General features: G+C 37.3%; 1 protein-coding gene across 5 annotated transcripts in view; it reads left to right on the top strand.

Moving 5' to 3' along the window:
• The window catches only part of ARB2A (ARB2 cotranscriptional regulator A), a 403,635-nt gene that overhangs the window by 267,191 nt on the left and 115,284 nt on the right, over positions 1–21,160 (top strand). The window lies entirely within an intron of this gene.

Genomic DNA, 21,160 nt, shown 5'->3' with positions numbered 1-21,160 from the left:
CATGCAGGGTGGTATTCTAGGCAAAAGAAACAGAGCGGTGTAAGGAGTAAGGGCTGGAATGGATCGGAAGACATTCATAGGGGGCTAAGACAAGACTGGCCTGTCCACTGAAAGAAAAGAGGTAGCGGGGTGAGCGCCTGAGGAAGCAGGCGAGCTCCAGACAGTTTAAGAGTGGCATTGATTTCCATCCTAAAAGGTGTGTTACTTTAGTCTCTAATCTCTAGGTAAGAGGAAAGAGTGACATTTTTCATTACTTTCTGATTTTGGCTTTCACAATTTTGATGGTAAACACAAACTGAGCAGTGGTGTCTGGTTATGTTACAGAACAGAAATGGGTTTGCTTTGGTCATAGATGCCAGAGAATGAGTAGAAGTTTTGAACATGAACCACCTCATATAACAACCATAAGAGATAGCTAATCGCTAAGCAAAGTTGCATACATGTTTACATATTTGAAGGAAATAATTTAGAGAACAGTTCAACTACTAGGTAAAGAACTATTATTATAATTAAATTTCACCATCATTAATACCTAAACTTGAACTGAGCTTCACTATCATTATAACTAAACCTTTCAGGTCTGTCAATCAGGGTTCAGTCAGAGCAACAGACTACTAGGTGATATATATGCTACAGTGTGTGTGTGTGTGTGTGTGTGTGTGTGGTGTACGTTAATTACAATATATTGTCTTTATTATCAGTGATTATGTTCTATAAAGTCTCTGAGAACACTGAATTAGTGAATACTGAATCATTACTCCTAGGGAAAATACAGGGTTAGGTTCCTGCAAGCTTCTGGTCACATTTTCATCGACCAATCAATATATAACTTTGTTTTATGAGTTTTTCAGTTTAAAGACGACTTATTTAATATATATTGTTCATTCACTAACACTGAACTCACAGTCAACAGCACTGTAACTCATGCCCTAATGGGACTTATTTTCTCCATAAGACACATCACTGTCTTAACACTTCAGCACTATACTTGGACGCCATTTCAGAGAACAAAATCACCAACAAAAGCACAAAAATGTGAAAAACATGGCACTAAATATCTGCAAAAAGGACACTTGTTTACAGTACAAGAACTGGAACAAGAAGGCAAAGCATGGCCTTGTTTCACCTTAGTTAGGAATGTGTGTGTTGAGCAACTCAAATTTTTCACCATGCTGCACATGTGCATATCCACAAATGACCACAAAAGCACCATGAGTATTGATTTGGGGGTTTACAAATAAATTTTAATAAGTAGGTGAATTCAGAAATATGGCATTCACAAATAATGAGGATTGACTATATATAGTAAAGGGTTTATTACAGAGATTTGACCTGGGATTTGATCAGAGCTGGTTAAGCAGTCTTTATAAGAATGTCGACTTGGCAAGCGATGCTGGAGCTGAGTCTACAGAGCAGACAGTTGTTAAGGGAAGATGTTATGTAAAGGGGTGGAGAGCAAGAATGAGCTGGAACCCATAAGCATGAGCTGGAGCCCGTGAAGATGGACTTAAACCCATGTCAGTTCTTGTGGCTTCTGTCCTTGGTGGTGTGGGTGTCCTGTAGAAGCCAGTGTCCTTTGTCCTGGTAACCACTGCCTTGTGCCACCAAGTGAGCCAGCAGATAAACAACGTGTGTGAGCTTGAAATTGCTGCTGCTTCACTTTAACTCACCAAATTTCCCACAGAAGTCTCCCTTTTGTACCATTCTAACTAGAGACACACAGTTTGAAAAGGAATTCTGGGAAATGTAGTTCAACCTAGCCAAATTGCCACATTACAGAGCCTCCACAATTCACCCCTTGTCAACTTGGCACTCATATACATCTCCTTAAACCAGACAATCTCCAAATAAAGACATTAATGAAGTCTTGCTTCCACCTAACATGATACAACTATCCCGTGTACAATCGAAAACACACTAAAAAGGAGGATACAAAGCCCATTTTTTGTCCTTGGCTGATAGTTCATTCTTCTCATCTTTGGTATCCTATAATTTAAATACTGAGAGATAAAGCTAATTACTATTGACACGTCTTACATGAGATGTTAAGGGAATAAGAGAGAAGAAAACAAAAATATTTAGTATATATATTCATATCAAAATGAGGAAATACTCATAACTATTACATTCCTCATTTTTGCAACTGGTCATGTAGTTGTAGCTGGTATGTATAACTACCTTCATTCCATATTCTCTTTGCTTTCAGCAAGCACCTCAACTGGTCATGGTCTCTCGCCTGGTGGGATGACCTGTATCTTCATTCCTGAAGGGTCTGGGCTATTAGCAATCCTGCCTGACTTACATTATTGTAGTTTTCTATTGACACGAATCACAGAAAACATTAACAGATGACCTAGAGAATTTCCTGCACTACCGACACTCCTATTTACCCCCATTGTGTAGTAGCAACTCAATTTTTCCTTACTAATCAGGATCAATCACCCTAGTCAATATAGTAACACTCTCTGTCGCTTGTTAATCCAGTGGTATAAGGATTCCAAAGTGGCAAGATGGCAGTTTCAGCTTTCAGTTCAGTGGAATCGTTGTGACACCTCATGGAAGCATTCCTCCCTATGGAACCTTTAGACCAACAGAGCCTAAAGTCATGGGAATGGGAAGCAGTAGTTTTGCTAGTAGATCACTAAGGGTAATGAGAAGAGAAGCCAGCCCCATTTCTACTCCTCATTCCTAGATCTGGGAGAAACATCACAGTGTATTAAAGGCTGACTTAGAGCACATAACGCATCTGGGAGGACATTTTCTCAGCTCTACAAGGTGTTGTCACCTAACCAGGCACCGTAACTGAGTGTTCAAAAAGTCATTCCACCATTCTGTCAAGCCTACTGCTTAAGGACAATGGGGAACAAGCCAGCTGCCATGTTGTGAGCTGCTCATGCAGAGGCCTATGTGGCAAGGAATCGGTGTCTCTGGCTGAGAGCCAGTGAGGATCTGAAGCCTGCCAAGAGCCACGAGAGTGACCTTGGAAAAGGATCCCCTCCCAGTTGAGCCTTGAGATGACTGCAACCTCAGCCAACACCTTGACTGTGGCCTTGTGAGGGGCCCTGAGCCAGTCATCCAGCTAAGCCACACTCAGATCCAGGACCCTCAGATGCTGGGACTGATAAATGTGTTTTGTTTTAAGCTGTGAATTTTGGAGACGACTTGTTCCACAGCAGTAGATAATTAATGCAACAGGCTTACTTCAACTCTGGTGGTCGCTCAAGCCTAAGCAGAAAGAAACCTTAACTTTTTTTGAGACTAAAGCTTTGTAAGGTTCATCTTTTCTCTGATACCTTAGGGTTTAAGAGCAACTCTTTCAAAAAAAAGGCACTAAAAAGCTCTTTGAAGACAATTTATTTCTACCCTTTCTCTTCCACTACCTCATTAGACTTTGTGGTACAGGTTACCAAAGATAAGATATTGTTTCTTCTTTATCACACTCATTTGATCTTATACTAAGTCATCAGCTCTTCTCTGAGCTTATACTTAAGCTAATGCTATTCAGCTCTTCTCTGACCAAATTTTTCGTAGAACAGAACTTGCTACTTTCTGTAACCTTCTATTTCCTGTGGGTGTTTATTCCAACAAATTTGGCTTAAATCAGAAGATTTCATATACACTCCGCAGCACATACAGTTGTCCCCCACTTTATGAAAGCTTACTTTATGCCACTTCACTTTTATGAAAGACCTGCATTAGTACCTGTTTTCATTAACAGAAAGAAATCCAAAGAGGATTTTTGCTTTTAGGAAGAAAGGCGAAAGCAAAAATAGCATTCAGCGTTTGTTTTCTGGGAGCTGTCATAGAGGGAGCAAGTACCCTGAGCTGCAAGAGTGACACCACTAAGCTCCTTCTCTGGGAACTACACTCTGCATCTCAACATCAAGTTGCCATAGCTTAACTGTGCATGTAAGCATCTGTGCCTTATCTCGATTTATTTGGGCATCCACTAGCAAGAGTGCCCTAAGGTAGTTGCTTCTTCACTTTACATCATTTTGGCTTACGAAAGGTTTCACAGGAGTTACTCTACTTTCAGATAGTAGGGGAAACCTGCATCCATTTATTCCTCAAATATTTATTGAGCAATTATTATGTTCCAGGTACTGTTCTGGAAGCTGGGGACATAGCAGTGAACGATAGCTTATAATGACTTTTTTTCCCAAAAAAACCTGTTTCCTGGCCTTCTGCCAGTGGGTAGTTTGCTCCTTTTGAATCTGGCATCAACACTAGGTTGCATCAATTGAGAGAACAGTTAGGGCCAGTACCCCCAGCATTTTCCATACCTACTTATAAAAATTGAACAGGTTTTCAATCAAAATCAGCGATTTCCCTCAAAGAGTCCTAAAAAAATGTTGAACATTTTTTATGACATGATCAACATTATTATGACATGATAAAAATGGAATTTTAAAGAATATTAATTTAGTAAATGAATAAAAAACAGGAGCAAGAAGCCGGAGGCAGTAGACTCAGCAGGATGTGACAATAAAGCCAGTTTATGTGGTTGATGGTGTGAATTGGAGTGGTGGCAGTAGGAACAGAGAGGATAGGAGAGCTGTAACAAATATGACTTGGGAAGAATCTACACTCCTTGATGATAAATAGATTGAATGTGGAAGCTAAGGGGAGGGAAAAGACAATGATAAGCTCCAATGAAAAGTAACTGGGATAATGAAAATGTCATTACCAGAAGTACAGGGGAGCTGGAGGGGGAAATCAATTATGGGCAAGAAATGATGAAATTGTTTTATGACCTACTTAATTGAGATAATGATAGTTGAGGTGATGGCAGGAAATTCAAGTAGAAATGGCAAATGTTGCTTAAGTACCTTTGAAAGACTTGAAATTCTGATTAATAATCCTGTTACTATAATTTAAACTGTTAAGATTATTTGAAGTTTTCGATGTGTACTGACCCCAGGTTAGTAATGGATGTCCAGACTATCCGTTCAATTTAGTGAAGCCTTTTTTTTTCCAGATTTCTAAATTACGAAGTTTTTTTTCTTGTTATAATTTGCTTTTTATCTTTTGACTAGACGTTTCATGGTCAAAGCACTGAGATTACCTGTAAAAATACATACTCATTTAATATTGTATTTTTTCCTTTATTACTAAATATATTTCCCTTTACCCCAAGAATAGATCTAATGCTCATAAAAGCTCTATTTTATGAATGTTGTTTACCTATGCGTATATATTTTTAAAGCAGGTATAATAAAATTTTAAAATTGTACTTAAAATACACTGATAATTATTTTCAGTACAGTCACATTGTTTTTATTTTTCTTTTGAAAGCAAATGTAATACTTGACAACTCCACACTTAAGAATTGTCAGCATTGTACCTTATATTGTACTTAAAATGAAGTCTGACTTTTCAGTTATTATAACATATAGTGAATGGTGGATATTTGAGGGATCTTGAATACGTGCCAAGTGACTGGTTCCCCCACTTCTTTATTTTAATAGTATTTCGTACTAGTGAAAATCAGCCCATTGAAAACATGTTATTCAGAGAAACATATAATAGGTTAATAGGATATATGTTTATTGTATAGCCCACATTTTGGTTGTTTATGTTTGTTATAAAATGGCAACAGCAAATATCTGCCTCACTTATCTTATAGAAATGTTATGAAATGTTACAAGGACAATTTTTTAGTATCTGGAGGGATATTTTAAGTTCATCAAGAGGAAGGCACTGTGAAAATGTAATGTGGCACTATATATTCTCATTAGTCATTTTAGAATTTAAAACTGTCATTTATTTAAAAATGATTACTGATTATTTTAATCCTGTAGAAATGGAAAAAGCATTTGCAGAAATATTTTTCCTTCCATTTTCTTGTCTCCAATTCTATTTTTAAACAACAAATAACTTAGTTATTCATGTTTTCCTATGTCCCCTGTGACGTTGGTAAGGGTCACAAAACCATAATCACAGAAAGACAGAAAATATAATGGAGAAATCAAAAGGAAGACTAATAGTCAAAAGAAAAATGTTCAGTAGGACATAGAAATCAGGAGACAAAGCTGAAAGAAACTAGGGTAGCAGTAAAGATGAAATTAGAAATGATCTTATATGGTGTGTTGCTTCCCCAAAATAGCAAATATAATTTTTGACTGTGTATGAGCAGACATTCTTCTGGGTGAAAGGAAAGCAAAATATAAATGTTTGAAAGCAGACAAGGTTCTAGAGCACTGATTATCTTCTGACTTCTTACAAGTCTGGACACAGCTTGCTTCGGCCGGCCTATGAGTGACAGTCCACTCTTTGCCAGGTGGGTTCTAACTGGGCCTAGGTGCTGCTAAGTACTGCTGCTCAGGCCCACATACTTTCAGCCCCCTCCGAATGTGCTCCCTCCCTGCCTGTCTGGGTATATGCTTGCAGTCTGCATGCATTCATTCGACAAGAATTCAGTGTGGACCAGACATTGCTGCAGGTGCCAGGGACATAGCAGTGAATTACAGCACATAATGGGCCCAACGTGGAACTTACATTCTAGTAGGGGATACAGACAGTAATAAACAAGATAAGTAAGGAGAGTATATATGTAGTATGTTAGACAGTGGTCATTGGAAGGAGGAATAGAAAACAAGAAGAAAGGACCTGAAGTGTGTGTGTGTGGAGCGGAGGATTTGAATTTTTAGGAAGGTGGCCAGGGAAGGCCTCTCTGAGAAGATGACGCTTCTAGGACATTCCTTCTAGTCCTGATCTTCTACCGTTTTCCCACAGTAAAGACAGTACATATTTGCCTATCTGACTTTAGAGATCCTTTTCCTAGACTTCAGGGTATCTACTTAGGTCTGAAATCTTCGCCCTTATGTCCTCCCAGCAGTCTCTTGTTCTGGGTTCTTGAAAATCTGACCTTCTCATCGGATCCACTTTACCAGTCCTCTAAGGTTTATGGTAACCATAAAGCATAGTTACCAGAAAGTTATTAAAGTTATTCCACTCTTCCTTAAGCAACACGTACAGAAAAGTATAACATTTGTATGGCACTCTGGACATAAGCAACCGTGACATAAGAGAAGGTTGCTTATGTCCAGAGCTGAATGGACAGAGCCCCTCCTGGCTGACCTGAAGGGTGAGAGGATCAGTATTTTCACATACCTGTGACCCTTTTGTACCAGGCACACAGGATGGAAAGCTCTTTCCACCTACCATTAAGGAAATACCTGAACCTAGATTCATTAAAACTATGCGGTCTAGATGTCTGATTCCTGTCAATATATTCCCTCCCCAAACTTGTATCCATCTCATTTTTTCTCGCCCTTGTCATGGCTTGAGATAGCTTTTTCTTTTTTATTTCAGCTTACTTAGAACACTTGATGTAAATCTGTGTAAAATTTAGAAAATTAACAGTATAAATGGTTAAAAAAAAAGAAGAAGAAGAAGAAAAGAAAAAGGGGGAAAAAAGAACCAAGGTAGATATCTTAGGAGACAAGAATTAAACTTGAAAACTTACCGTATTTAGATGATCCTGTCTTATTCTGGATATAGAAGGGAGCCATTAATGGAACCCTAATTTTTCTTTGCTTAAATAATCCAGACTGACTGTTTACACTGACTAAAATTACTGAATATTTGCTAAATATTCACTTCACTTTATTGCTGAAAACACATCTTGAGGAAATGACACTAAGGAGTTATATCTTTTCCTTATTAGTGAATAATCACTTCCTTCTAAAGATACCAATGAAAAATCAACGGTAATTGCTTCTAGAATGTGGTATCATTCAGAATGTGTAGACAAGTTGAGTTGTCTAGTATGTTTTTAGACATAGCTCAAATTAATTAGGTAATTGAAAATCTATACTTTGCCTTGTAAACAGACTTTAAAATTCAAGACATATTAGCATATATGATACTGTACCACTTTTGACTACATGTACTGCTCAAGAATTCTAGCACTCCTTTTTCTTCCATTCAAAGGGTATACATTCTAATTCTCTAAGTGGTGTTTTCATTAACTAAATAGCATTTTTCAGGCAGTTTTTGTTCATTACTGTAGCTGTTATTCATAGGTTAGTTTCCCTATTCATTGTTCTGTGCTACCTTGTAATTATTAGTTAATATTAGGGATGAGTGTTCTGAAAGTTGACCACTAGAAATTCTTGTGTTTTCAGTGAATTATTCATTGTAATTAGCTGGAATCAGGCACTTTGGGGAAATAACTGATGAGATACTCATTTAAAATAATCTAACTATATGAATGATATTTATGTAGATCACCAATATTTGCCCTGATTATATATATATACTCAATCAGGTCCAATATTATCCTGTGATTTTGACTTTTCCAGTTTTCCAGTAATCACAGTGAATATAAGTAGTCTCACTCCAGAAATCTCACTTTAAAAAAAAAATTAAAAATAACCACCATGTTTTTTACAGCTTTCCGAACCAATTTGTGAAAAATTCGTCAAAGAATTTGGCAGTAAAGGTGGCAACTCTCCTTTTACTGAGCTAACTTTTCCCTTTAAAGATAAAAAGTTTTTAATTATTTTGGAATGCTTTTGGATAAATAACCAAATAATATGAATTTATATTTGTACTTGAAAATTGTTTAAGTTTATGAGTTAATTTGTGAGAGATACTGTTTTTACAGTCCCCATAGCAGTGTCTCATGGCTCTTAGTGCTATGTCCCTAGTTGTTAGAAAAGTAAGTTGGGACCAGTGATACCTAAGACAGAAATCTTCATTCTTTTTAAACAGATATTAAGTATTGCTCTCCCCTCCCATGGCTGTCTGTGCTTCACTTGTCCTCTTTTTCTCCTTTCCTCTGTCAGCTGTCTGGGTCACTGCTCTGGATGGCTCTCCCTGGGTCTGTATATTGCCCTCCAACTCTCCCTCTGTCATCTCGTTTAGTCTCTATGTGTGGTTCTTTTCTTATGATTTTTGTCTTCTGTGTCTCCCTGGCTTCATTGTCCCCCACCTAGAGACTCTTTGTCCTGCAGCCTATGGAATCACATCTCCCCCAGCCCACCATCTCTGCCTGCCCCTTCCTGACCTGTGTGGTTTGCCTGGGCCCACTGCCCTTCACTTCTCTTTGACCAGCCGTGTGATATGTGCCTCCCATCTACACCCTCCCTGCCTGCTCTGTCTTGTCACAGACAGACATCAAGTCACCAGCGATAAATCTGTCTGCTGGCAAAAATACTCCCAAAACATACCCCATCAGAGAAACTGCATTGCTTTCTAGTAGTGATTCAGAACTTCTAAACTAAATATTCTGTGTTACTGAAATGAAAATGCAAAGGGAACATTAGGCACCATAGATAGGTCAAGTATTTACCATTTGTAAAATCCTAAGATGTTCTAAGTTGATTATCAGCACTTTAAAGCAGGGGTATATTTTTAAAAGATTTTGTCTCATCATAGTTCTTAAAATATAGTCCTTTAAAGGAAAGTAGTTTTATTTAATGAAACATTTTTTAAAGATAATTTGATCAATGACTTCAGCTTTTAGGTATTAACATTGGTTTAACTGATATGTGATGTCTAAATATTCTTTGAGAACTGGTACTAGTATTTCCATTCATATTATCTCTATCATAATATCCCCTTCAACCATACATATTTCACCCCAAGTATTCAATATGTTATACCAATAAATAAAGAAATCATGTACCAGCTAGTTTATGCATGTTTTGAATAATCTCATGGTACAATCCTTGACAAAATTCAGTTATTTTACGTAATTTCTTAATTTCTAAAGTATTATAGAAGTTACTTGTTTAAAATTTTGGGCAAATAAACATATATATCATTTTAAGTTTTGTATAACAGTGATCTTTATAAATGAGACTTTTGTAAGAGACCCTAAATTGAAATTTTCTAATAACCTTCTAAAATCAATATTGGCTTAGAGATTCTTTTGTTTTTAGCTAGTTTCAGACATTTTAAAAGAGCAAAGTGAATTTTTTACTTTTAATTTCCTTCTAATAAATTGCCTTTAAAGAAATTGAGTCTTCTTTCCATTTTAATTTGTGTGGCAAAGTAGCCACACCTTTCCTGCTTAGTTTCCAGAAGGATAGTGATTAAATTTAAAATAAGACATTGTTAATTTAAGGCCACAGATACAAATGATTAAATATAACCAATATGTCGGAAAGCTATTTGTGGAACTAGATGATATGCAGGTTGAATTTTATAATAAAAAGTATAGTTTTCCATAACCATTGTAGTTTAGATTTTTATAGCACTTCTCGTTTGAAGGAATAATCCCTCAGCATTATTTGGTTTTGCTTTTCTTCAGAAATAATATCAAGCATATAAAATCAACACTGGCAGCAAAGCTTAAATTTTAGAAAATCCAAATTTAATTATTTTTACCAATTAATTAGTTGCTGATTTAATTAGTTTCCCCTAAAATTAGAGCCTAATCCCATGTCTTACTTCAAACTTGAGTTATTCTTGGTTCTCTTGGGGTAAGAAGCTAACTGTAAATGTTTATTCCTTAATTGTACAAAGATTTATTGAGTACTTAATATGTACTAGGCACTAGTTTAGACTCTAAAGATTGCTAGATATCACTTTTGCCCCTCAAGGAACTCACAGTCTCCTAGGAAAAAAGTGTTTTGTCTATTGCAGAGATTCTCTTGGTTCCGAATCACAGGTTGATCATTGAAATAGGTGAGGTGAAGAGGAAGGTTAAGGACTCATGAACTCCTTCAGGACCCAAATGTAACTCTTAGTTCACTAACAGCTTACTTTATTAAATGGTACCCCACTGCTATCTAAGAGCTAGTGCATCTTCTCAAAGTGTCCACCTTCCTTCCCTACTATTATAAGACCCTGACTTTTTACTCTAGCTATACGTTTCAAATGAATGTGTTACTTGTCATTTCAAACTCTTTAATGGTATTAAGTCAGCATTTATGAAGAAGAGCTTTGGATTTAACATGACTGTGAGAAATTTGTATCCTCCCAAATATGTGGAGAATTAATTCTATAATATGGCCAGATGAAGATCTACAATCATACTCTCTATAAAATGAGGATAATACTAGTACAGTCTTACTGGGTTATGGTCAGAATTAAGTGAAATAATCCATACAGGACTGTTAAAATAGTTCCTGGCATATGGTTACAACTCAATGAATACAGGTGGTCCTCGCTTTGCACTGTTCTAATATACACAAATTTCAGTTACCATAGTTTAGTTAAATAACACCAAACCCCCCAAAACAAGGTTCAAAATTTCAGTTACCACAATATATTAACTATTAGTAATTGCATTAAGTACAACTCTCTATGTAAATAACAGATGCACATCATGATCAATGACCAATTATATCCCTTTTTTCAAAATCTGTCACTGACCAAACACTGCATATCTGTTATTCAGTTCATACACAGTAGCACTATGTGTATTTATAAAAATGGATGGTCAGAAGAGAGATCTGGCCAACAAAGATGAAAGTGAAGCAAACACATGAAATGCTGGAAGTGAAATTGGAAAGCACTGTGACAAAAAGATGAAGATGTCCCAGAGGAAGTGATACTGGCAAAAAAAACACTTCACATCAAATGAACTCTCAGAGATATTTCATGACATGGGAAGATTGAAGGGTAAAATGTTGGAAGCTGATCCACACTTAGGAGTGTGAAAGTTAGCCAAGGCATAGAAAAGATTTGCTTGAACTGTATCATAAGTTACATGTCAAGAAAGCAAGCACTATTCAAACTACTCTTAATAAGTTTTTTACAAAGAAATAAAGCATCTTAATTCTCATTGTTTCTAATGTTTTAAAGATGAAGTGTAATGTACTAAATACAGTTAGTCTTACTCTTTTTTTCATTCCCCGACCCTATTCATTTTTAGCTGACAGTAAGAAGACTTTTAATGTTTTGACAAAAAAAAGGTCATGGAACTACCGTAGTTTTTTTCAATGATTATTATGATCACTTTGCCTGGTTTCAGCTTGTATGGTCCTCTGTATAGTCCCACACTACCGTGCAAAGCAAGAACTTCCTATTATTATTATTAGAAATTATTTTACCCAACAATCAAGTACCATAGTTTTAGAGAAATTGTTCTTTGCTTTTCAATATTTGAGAATTAAAAACTTTCTGTCATTTCTCTCCTGCCTCTTTCTATTTTCTAGATTATCTAAGTCCTGATTCTAGTTATGTCTCGTCATGAGTCTCAGAGCCTCCCAGTACATCTTCTGCAGAAGTACAGTCTTTAAACTCCTCAATTTTCCTATTCTTCAGCATTCTACCTATTTCACTCTTCCAATTTACTTAAATTCCACCCTTTCCCTTTCACTCTCCTTCCTGCTAGTGTCCTATTCTTCCATATTCTCCCTGAAAGCCTATCAGCTCTTTCACACATCGTCTTCCTTTCAAATGACCCCTGCCCTAGAACATATCCTTATGAGAAACTTCTATAAATTCATCAGTTTCTTCCTTGTGTTTCATCTACTTTTCTGTCAATCATAAAAGACAAGTGTCATTCTTGAATTTAAATTATTACAAGAAATTCTACCACTCTATTTGGTTTACTTCAGTTCATAGTTTCTTAGAGCGATTCCAGGGACATTCACAGAGGCCCCAAACTTAATGATGGTAATGGCACCAAAATCAAGTAATTTGGAATCTCCTTAACAAAAAATAATTCTCACAGCACCTAAAAGAATTGCATCCTATAAACAAAAATTCTGTTCTACTTCTCATTTACTTCTCTGAGCCCATGTCACATCCTAAATTACTGGTTTCATTGGTCATAAGTTGTCATTTCTGTTAGGTGTATTTTACTGTGCAGTGTAATAGAAAATTTTTTCACTAAACAAGTTATGTATCTCCTGCTTAAAAGTGTAAGCAGAGTACAAATTTGAATGCAGAAGACGGTGACTGCGCCCTGACTAGAGTAATCAATGAGAGAACATCCTTAAAGCTTTTCTTCTGTAACCAGGGCAAACTCAGCTAAAAAGTTTGTTTAAATCCTGCTTGGCATAAGAAGAACCGTTCAACTTTATCCACCTGTGACTATCTTTGAATATACCTGACTCATCACCATAATGCCTTTCAACTCAGCCCTGCTTAACTCAACCGCTCTTCCTGCCTTATACAGATACTGTAAATCTTTAAGGCTTCTGGTGAAGGCGGTAGGGTTTTTATACTTAGTATTATTTTATGGCACAGGAAGTTCATAGCTCATGAATATCACACATCTACAAAATAAAATGGAAAGGTTTTTCTCTCTATACTCTAAAGCTCTTTTTAGTCTGATTATGTGGGTTGTGTCATATTTGTGTCATGAGCTGTTATTTCTAAGGAGCAATTATATCACAGCAGAGTCATTTTTTACAGTAACAAAAAGAACAGCAACAAAATGAAGTAACAACAACAACAAAAAGTCCTTCATCATCTTAATCTGAAATTAAGAAAATCAAGGAAATTTTATGTTGGCAATATGCTACATTCTAGTTTTTCTCTATGTATTTTATAAGTAAAAACATGTCGTTATTCACAAATAGCTGTCCTGTCTTATCTCCTTTACAGAACTGTGCTATTTTATCTATTTTGTGAACTTATCTCATAGAGTAATAAATTATTCTTTCCAGTGACTACACTGATGTGACTAACTCTTTTTCCATGTTGTTACAACTTTAATGTTCTTACTGTATGTACCTTATCTACACTTACCAAGTTTTCTTAATGGCCTAACTTATCTTCAATGTCTCACTTTGTCTTTTTTTAAATTAATTTTTATTGGAGTATAGTTGCTTTACAATGCTGTGTTTCTACTGTACAGCAAGATGAATCAGTTATACAGACACACATAGCCCCTCTTTTTTGGATTTCCTTCCCATTTAGGTCATCACAGTGCATTAAGTAGAGTTCCCTGTGGTATACAGTATGTTCTCATTAGTTATCTGTTTTACGCTTAGTAACAATAGTGTATATATGTCAATCCCAATCTGCCAGTTCCTCCCACCCCACCCCCTTTCCCCCTTGGTATCCATACATTTGTTCTCTATATCTGTGTCTCTATTTCTGCTTTGCACATAAGATGATCTATACCATTTTTCCAGAGTCCAAATATATGCGTTAATATACGCTATTTGTTTTTCTTTTTCTGACTTACTTCCCTCTGTATGACAGTCTCTGGGTCCATCCACATCTCTACAAATGACCCAATTTCATTCCTTTTTATGGCTGAGTAATAATCCATTATATATGTGTACCACATCTTCTTTATCCATTCCTCTGTTGATGGACATTTAGGTTACTTCCATGTCCTGGCTATTGTAAATAGTGCTGCCGTGAACACTGGGGTGCATGTATCTTTTTGAATTATGGTTTTCTCTGAGTTTATGCCCAGTAGTGGGATTGTGGGTCATATGGTAATTCTATTTTTAGTTTTTTAAGGAACCTCCATACTGTTCTCCATAGTGGCTGTATCAATTTTACATTTACATTCCCACCAACAGTGCAAGAGGGTGCCCTCTTCTCCACACCTGCTCCAGCATTTATTGTTTGTAGATTTTTTGATGATGGCCATTCTGACCAGTGTGAGGTGATACCTCATTGTAGTTTTGATTTGCATTTCTCTAATTATTAGTGATGTTGAGCATCCTTTCATGTGTTTGTTGGAAATCTGTATATCTTCTTTGGAGAAATGTCTATTTAAGTCTTCTGCCCATTTTTGGATTGGGTTGTTTGTTTTTTTGGTATTGAGCTGCATGAGCTGCTTGTATATTTTGGAGATTAATCCTTTGTCAGTTGCCTCATTTGCAAATATTTTCTCCCATTCTGAGGGTTGTCTTTTCGTCTTTATGTTTTCCTTTGCTGTGCAAAAGCTTTTAACCTTCATTAGGTCCCATTTGTTTATTTTTGTTTTTATTTCCCTTTGTCTAGGAGGTGGGTCCAAAAGGATCTTGCTGTGATTTATGTCATAGAGTGTTCTGCCTGTGTTTTCCTCTCAGAGTTTTATAGTGTCTGGCCTTACATTTAGGTCTTTAATCCATTTTGAGTTTATTTTTGTGTATGGTGTTAGGGAGTGTTCTAATTTCATTCTTTTACATGTAGCTGTCCAGTTTTCCCAGCACCACTTATTGAAGAGGCTGTATTTTCTCCATTGTATATGCTTGCCTCCTTTATCAAAGATAAGGTTACCATAGGTGCGTGGGTTTATCTATGGGCTTTCCATCCTGTTCCATTGATCTATATTTCTGTTTTTGTGCAAGTACCATACTGCCTTGATTACTGTAGCTTTGTAGTATAGTCTGAAGTCAGAGAGCCTGATTCCTCCAGCTCCGTTTTTCTTTCTGAAGATTGCTTTGGCTATTCGGGGTCTTTTGTGTTTCCATACAAATTGTGAAATTTCTTGTTCTAGTTCTGTGAAAAATGCCATGGGTAGTTTGATAGGGATTGCATTGAATCTGTAGATTGCTTTGGGTAGTATAGTCATTTTCACAACGTTGATTCTTCCAATCCAAGAACATGGTATATCTCTCCATCTGTTTGTATCATCTTTAATTTCTTTCATCAGTGTCTTATAGTTTTCTGCATACAGGTCTTTTGTCTCCTTAGGTAGGTTTATCCTAGGTATTTTATTATTTTTGTTGCAATGGCAAATGGGAGTGTTTCCTTAATTTCTCTTTCAGATTTTTCATCATTAGTGTATAGGAATGCAAGAGATTTCTGTGCATTAATTTTGTATCCTACTACTTTACCAAATTCATTGATTAACTCTAGTAGTTTTCTGGTAGCATCTTTAGGATTCTCTATGTATAGTATCATATCATCTGCAAACAATGATAGCTTTACTTCTTTTCTGATTTGGACTCCTTTTATTTCTTTTTCTTCTCTGATTGCTGTGGCTAAAACTTCCAAAACTATGTTGAATAATAGTGGTGAGAGTGGACACCCTTGTCTTGTTCCTGATCTTAGAGGAAATGGTTTCAGTTTTTCACCATTTAGAATCATGTTGGCTGTGGGTTTGTCATATATGGCCTTTATTATGTTGAGGTAAGTTCCCTCTATGCCTACTTTCTGGAGGGTTTTTATCATAAATGGGTGTTGAATCTTGTTAAAAGCTTTTTCTGCATCTATTGAGATGATCATATGGTTTTCCTCCTTCAATTTGTTAATAAGGTTTATCACAGTGCTTGATTTGCATATATTGAAGAATCCTTGCATTCCTGGGATAAACCCCACTTGATCATGGTGTATGATCCTTTTAATGTGCTGTTGGATTCTGTTTGCTAGTATTTAGTTGTGGATTTTTGCATCTATGTTCATCAGTGATATTGGCCTGTAGTTTTCTTTCTTTGTGACGTCTTTGTCTACTTTTGGTATCAGGGTGATGGTGGCCTCATAGCATGAGTCTGGGTGTGTTCCCCCCTCTTCTATATTTTGGAAGCGTTTGAGAAGTATAGGTGTTAGCTCTTCTCTAAATGTTTGGTAGAATTTGCCTGTGAAGCCATCTGGTCCTGGGTTTTTGTTTGTTGGAAGATTTTTAATGAGTTTCAATTTCGGTGCTTGTGATTGGTCTGTTTCTATTTTCTATTTCTTCCTGGTTCAGTCTCGGAAGGTTGTGCTTTTCTTAGAATTTGTCCATTTTTTCCAGGTTGTCCATTTTATTGGCATATAGTTGCTTGTAGTAATCTCTAATGATCCTTTGTATTTCTGCAATGTCCGTTGTTACTTCTCCTTTTGCATTTCTAAGTCTATTGATTTGAGTCTTCTCCCTTTTTTTCTTGATGAATCTGGCTAATGGTTTATCAATTTTGTTTATCTTCTCAAAGAAACAGCTTTTAGTTTTATTGATCTTTACTATCATTTCCTTCATTTCTTTTTCATTTATTTCTGATCTGATCTTTATGATTTCTTTCCTTCTGCTAACTTTGGGGTTTTTTTGTTCTTCTTTCTCTAATTGCTTTAGGTGTAAGGTTAGGTTGTTTTTTTGAGACGTTTCTTGCTTCTTGAGGTAGGATTGTATTGCTATAAACTTCCCTCTTAGAACTGCTTTTGCTACATCCCATAGGTTTTGGGTCGTTGTGTTGTCATTGTCATTTGTTTCTAGGTTTTTCTTATTTCCTCTTTGATTTCTTCAGTGATCTCTTGGTTATTTAATAACATATTGTTTAGCCTCCATGTGTTTACATTTTTTTACAGATTTTTTTCCTGTAATTGATATCTAGTCTCATAGCGTTCTGGTCGGAAAAGATACTTGATAGGATTTCAAGTTTCTTAAATTTACAAAGGCTTGATTTGTGACCCAAGATATGATCTATCCTGGGGAATGTTCCATGAGCACTTAAGAAGAAAGTGTATTCTGTTGTTTTTGGGTGGAATGTCCTATAAATATCAATTAAGTCCATCTTGTTTAATGTGTCATTTAAAGCTTGTGTTTCCTTATTTATTTTCATTTTGGATGATCTGTCCATTGGGTGAGTGGGGTGTTAAAGTCCTCTACTATGATTGTGTTACTGTCATTTCCCCTTTTATGGCTGTTAGCGTTTGCCTTATCATTGGTAGTTTAGTTTTTTGGTTTGATGGCTATCATCATTCTTTCCTTTTTTGTCTTTTTAAATTATTTTTAATTTTTTAATTTGTAATAATTTTTTTATTTTAATAATTTAATTTTGTTTACAAAATTGAGGTGCTCCTATGAGGTGTATTGAGGTGCTCCTATGTTGGGTGCATAAATATTTACAATTGTTATATCTTCTTCTTGGTTTGATCCCTTGATCATTATGTAGTGTCCTTCTTTGTCTCTTGTAATAGTCTTTGTTTTAAAGTCTATTTTGTCTGATATGAGAATTGCTACTCCAGCTTTCTTTTGATTTTCATTTGCATGGAATATCTTTTTCCATCCCCTCACTTTCAGTCTGTGTGTGTCCCTAGGTCTGAAGTGGGTCTCTTGTAGACAGCATATATATGAGTCTTGTTTTTGTATCCATTCAGCCAGTGTATGTCTTTTGGTGGGACATTTAATCCATTTACATTTAAGGTAGTTATCAATATGTATGTTCCTATTACCATTTTCTTAATTGCTTTGGGTTTGTTATTGTAGGTCTTTTCCTTCTCTTTTTTTTCCTGCCTAGAGAAGTTCCTTTAGCATTTGTTGTAAAGCTGGTTTGGTGGTGCTGAATTCTCTTAGTTTTTGGTTGTCTGTAAATATTTTAATTTCTCCATCGAATCTGAATGAGATCCTTGCTGGGTAGAGTAATCTTGGTTGTAGGTTTTTCCCTTTCATCACTTTAATATGTCCTGCCACTTCCTTCTGGCTTGCAGAGTTTCTGCTGAAAGATCAGCTGTTAACTTTATGGGGATTCCCTTGTATGTTATTTGTTGTTTTTCCCTTGCTGCTTTTAATATTTTTTCTTTGTATTTAATTTTTGATAATTTGATTAATATGTGTCTTGGTGTGTTTCTCCTTGGATTTATCCTGTATGGGACTCTCTGCACTTCCTGGACTTGATTGACTATTTCCTTTCCCATATTAGGGAAGTTTTCAACTATAATCTCTTCAAATATTTTTTCAGTGCCTTTCTTTCTCTCTTCTTCTTCTGGGACCCCTATAATTCGAATGTTGGTGCATTTAATGTTGTCCCAGAGGTCTCTGAGACTGTCCTCAATTCTTTTCATTCTTTTTTCTTTATTCTGCTCTGTGGCAGTTATTTCCACTATTTTATCTTCCAGGTCACTTATCTGTTCTTCTACCTCAGTTATTCGTCTATTGATTCCTTCTAGAGAATTTTAATTTCATTTATTGTGTGGTTCATCATTGTTTGCTCTTTAGTTCTTCTAGGTCCTTGTTAAACGTTTCTTGTGTTTTCGCCATTCTATTTCCAAGATTTTGGTTCATCTTTACTATCATTACTCTGAATTCTTTATCAGGTAGACTGCCTATTTCCTCTTCATTTGTTTGGTCTGGTAGATTTTTACCTTGCTTCTTCATCTGCTGTGTGTTTCTCTGTCTTCTCATTTTGCTTAACTTAGTGTGTTTGGGGTCTCCTTTTCGCAGGCTGCAGGTTCGTAGTTCCCGTTGTTTTTGGTGTCTGCCCCCAGTGGGTAAGGTTGGTTCAGTGGGTTGTGTAGGCTTCCTGGTAGAGGGGACTGGTGCCTGTGTTCTGATGGATGAGACTGGATCTTGTCTTTCTGGTGGTAAGGCCCGTGTTCAGTGGTATCTTTTGGAGTGTCTGTGACCTTATTATGATTTCAGGCAGCCTCTCTGCTAATGGGTGGGGTTGTGTTCCTGTCTTGCTAGTTGTTTGGCATAGGGTATCCAGCACTGTAACTTGCTGGTCGTTGAGTGGAGCTGGGTCTTAGCATTGAGATGGAGATCTCTGGGAGAGCTTTCGCCATTTGATATTACATCGAGCCGGGAGATCTCTGGTGGACCAATGTCCTGAACTCGGCTCTCCCACCTCAGAGGCACAGGCCTGACACCAGGCCTGAGCACCAAGACCCTGTCAGCCACATGGCTCAAAAGAAAAGGGAGAAAAAAAGAAAGAAAGAAAACAAAATTAAATTATTAAAATAAAAAAATTATTAAAAATAAAAAAATTAAAAATAATTTAAAAAGACAAAAAAGGAAAGAATGATGATAGCCATCAAACCAAAAAACAAAACTACCAATGATAACAAGCGCTAAAAACTATACTTAAAATGAAAAAAAAAAAAGACAGAACCCTAGGACAAATGGTAAAAGCAAAGCTGTACAGACAAAATCACACAAAGAAGCATACACATACACACTGACAAAAAGAGAAAAAGGAAAAAATATATATCTATATATATAAAAAGAAAAAAAAGGAAGAGAGCAACCAAATCCATAAACAAATCTACCAGTGATAATAAACTCTAAATACTAAACTTAGATAAACGTAAAACCAGAAACAAATTAGATACAGAAAGCAAACCCGAAGTCTACAGTTGCTCCCAAAGTCCACCGCCTCAATTTTGGGATGATTCATTGTCTATTCAGGTATTCCACAGATGGAGGGTACATCAAGTTGATTGTAGAGGTTTAATCGGCTGCTCCTGAAGCTGCTGGGAGAAATTTCCCTTTCTCTTCTTTGTTTGCACAGCTCCCGGGGTTCAGCTTTGGATTTGGCCCTGCCTCTGTGTGTAGGTCGCCTGAAGGTATCTGTTCTTTGTCCAGACAGGATGGGGTTAAAGTAGCAGCTGATTAGGGGGCTGCGGCTCACTCAGGCTAGGGGTGGAGGTAGGGGTATGGAACTTGGGGCGAGCCTGCGGTAGCAGAGGCCGGCATGACATTGCAACAGCCTGAGGCGCACCGTGTGTTCTCCCGGGGAAGTTGTCCCTGGATCACAGGACCCTGGCAGTGGCGGGCTGCACAGGCTCCCGGAAGGGGAGGTGTGGATAGTGACTTGTGTTTGCACACAGGCTTCTTGGTAGCTGCAGCAGCAGCCTTAGCATTTCTCCGGTGTCCGCACTGATAGCCATGGCTCACGCCTGTCTCTGGAGCTCATTTAGGCGTTGCTCTGAATCCCCTCTCCTCGCGCACCCCGAAACAATGGTCTCTTGCCTCTTAGATAGGTCCAGACTTTTTCCCGGACTCCTTGCCGGCTAGCTGTGGCACACTGGCCCCCTTCAGGCTGTGTTTACGCAGCCAACCCCAGTCCTCTCCCTGGGGTCTGACCTCCAAAGCCCGAGCCTCAGCTCCCAGCCCCCACCCGCCCTGGTGGGTGAGCAAACAAGCCTCTCAGGCTGGTGAGTGCTGGTTGGCACCGATCCTCTATGCGGGAATCTCTCCTCTTTGCCCTCTGCACCCCTATTGCTGCGCTCCCCTCTGTGGCTCCGAAGCTTCACCCCCGCCACCCCCCATCTTCGCCCGTGAAGGGGCTTCCTAGTGTGTGGAATCTTTTCCTCCTTCACAGCTCCCTCCCAGAGGTGCAGATCCCATCTCTATTCTTTTGTCTCTGTTTTTTTCTTTTTTCTTTTGCCCTACCGAGGTACGTGGGAGTTTCTTGCCTTTTGGGAAGTCTGAGGTCTTCTGCCAGCATTCAGTAGGTGTTCTGTAGGAGTTGTTCCGCATGTAGATGTATTTCTGATGTATTTGTGGGGAGGAAGGTGATATCCACGTCTTACTCCTCCGCCGTCTTGACGGTCTCTCCCCTGTAATTGACTTCTAATCTCATAGCCTTGTGGTCGGAAAAGATGCTTGATATGA

The sequence above is a fragment of the Eubalaena glacialis genome, chromosome 4 (genome assembly GCF_028564815.1).
Source record: "Eubalaena glacialis isolate mEubGla1 chromosome 4, mEubGla1.1.hap2.+ XY, whole genome shotgun sequence".
In the NCBI taxonomy this organism is placed as follows: Eukaryota; Metazoa; Chordata; class Mammalia; order Artiodactyla; family Balaenidae; genus Eubalaena; species Eubalaena glacialis.
Note: the sequence above shows the minus strand (reverse complement) of the source record. Positions and strands in the feature narration are given on the sequence as shown.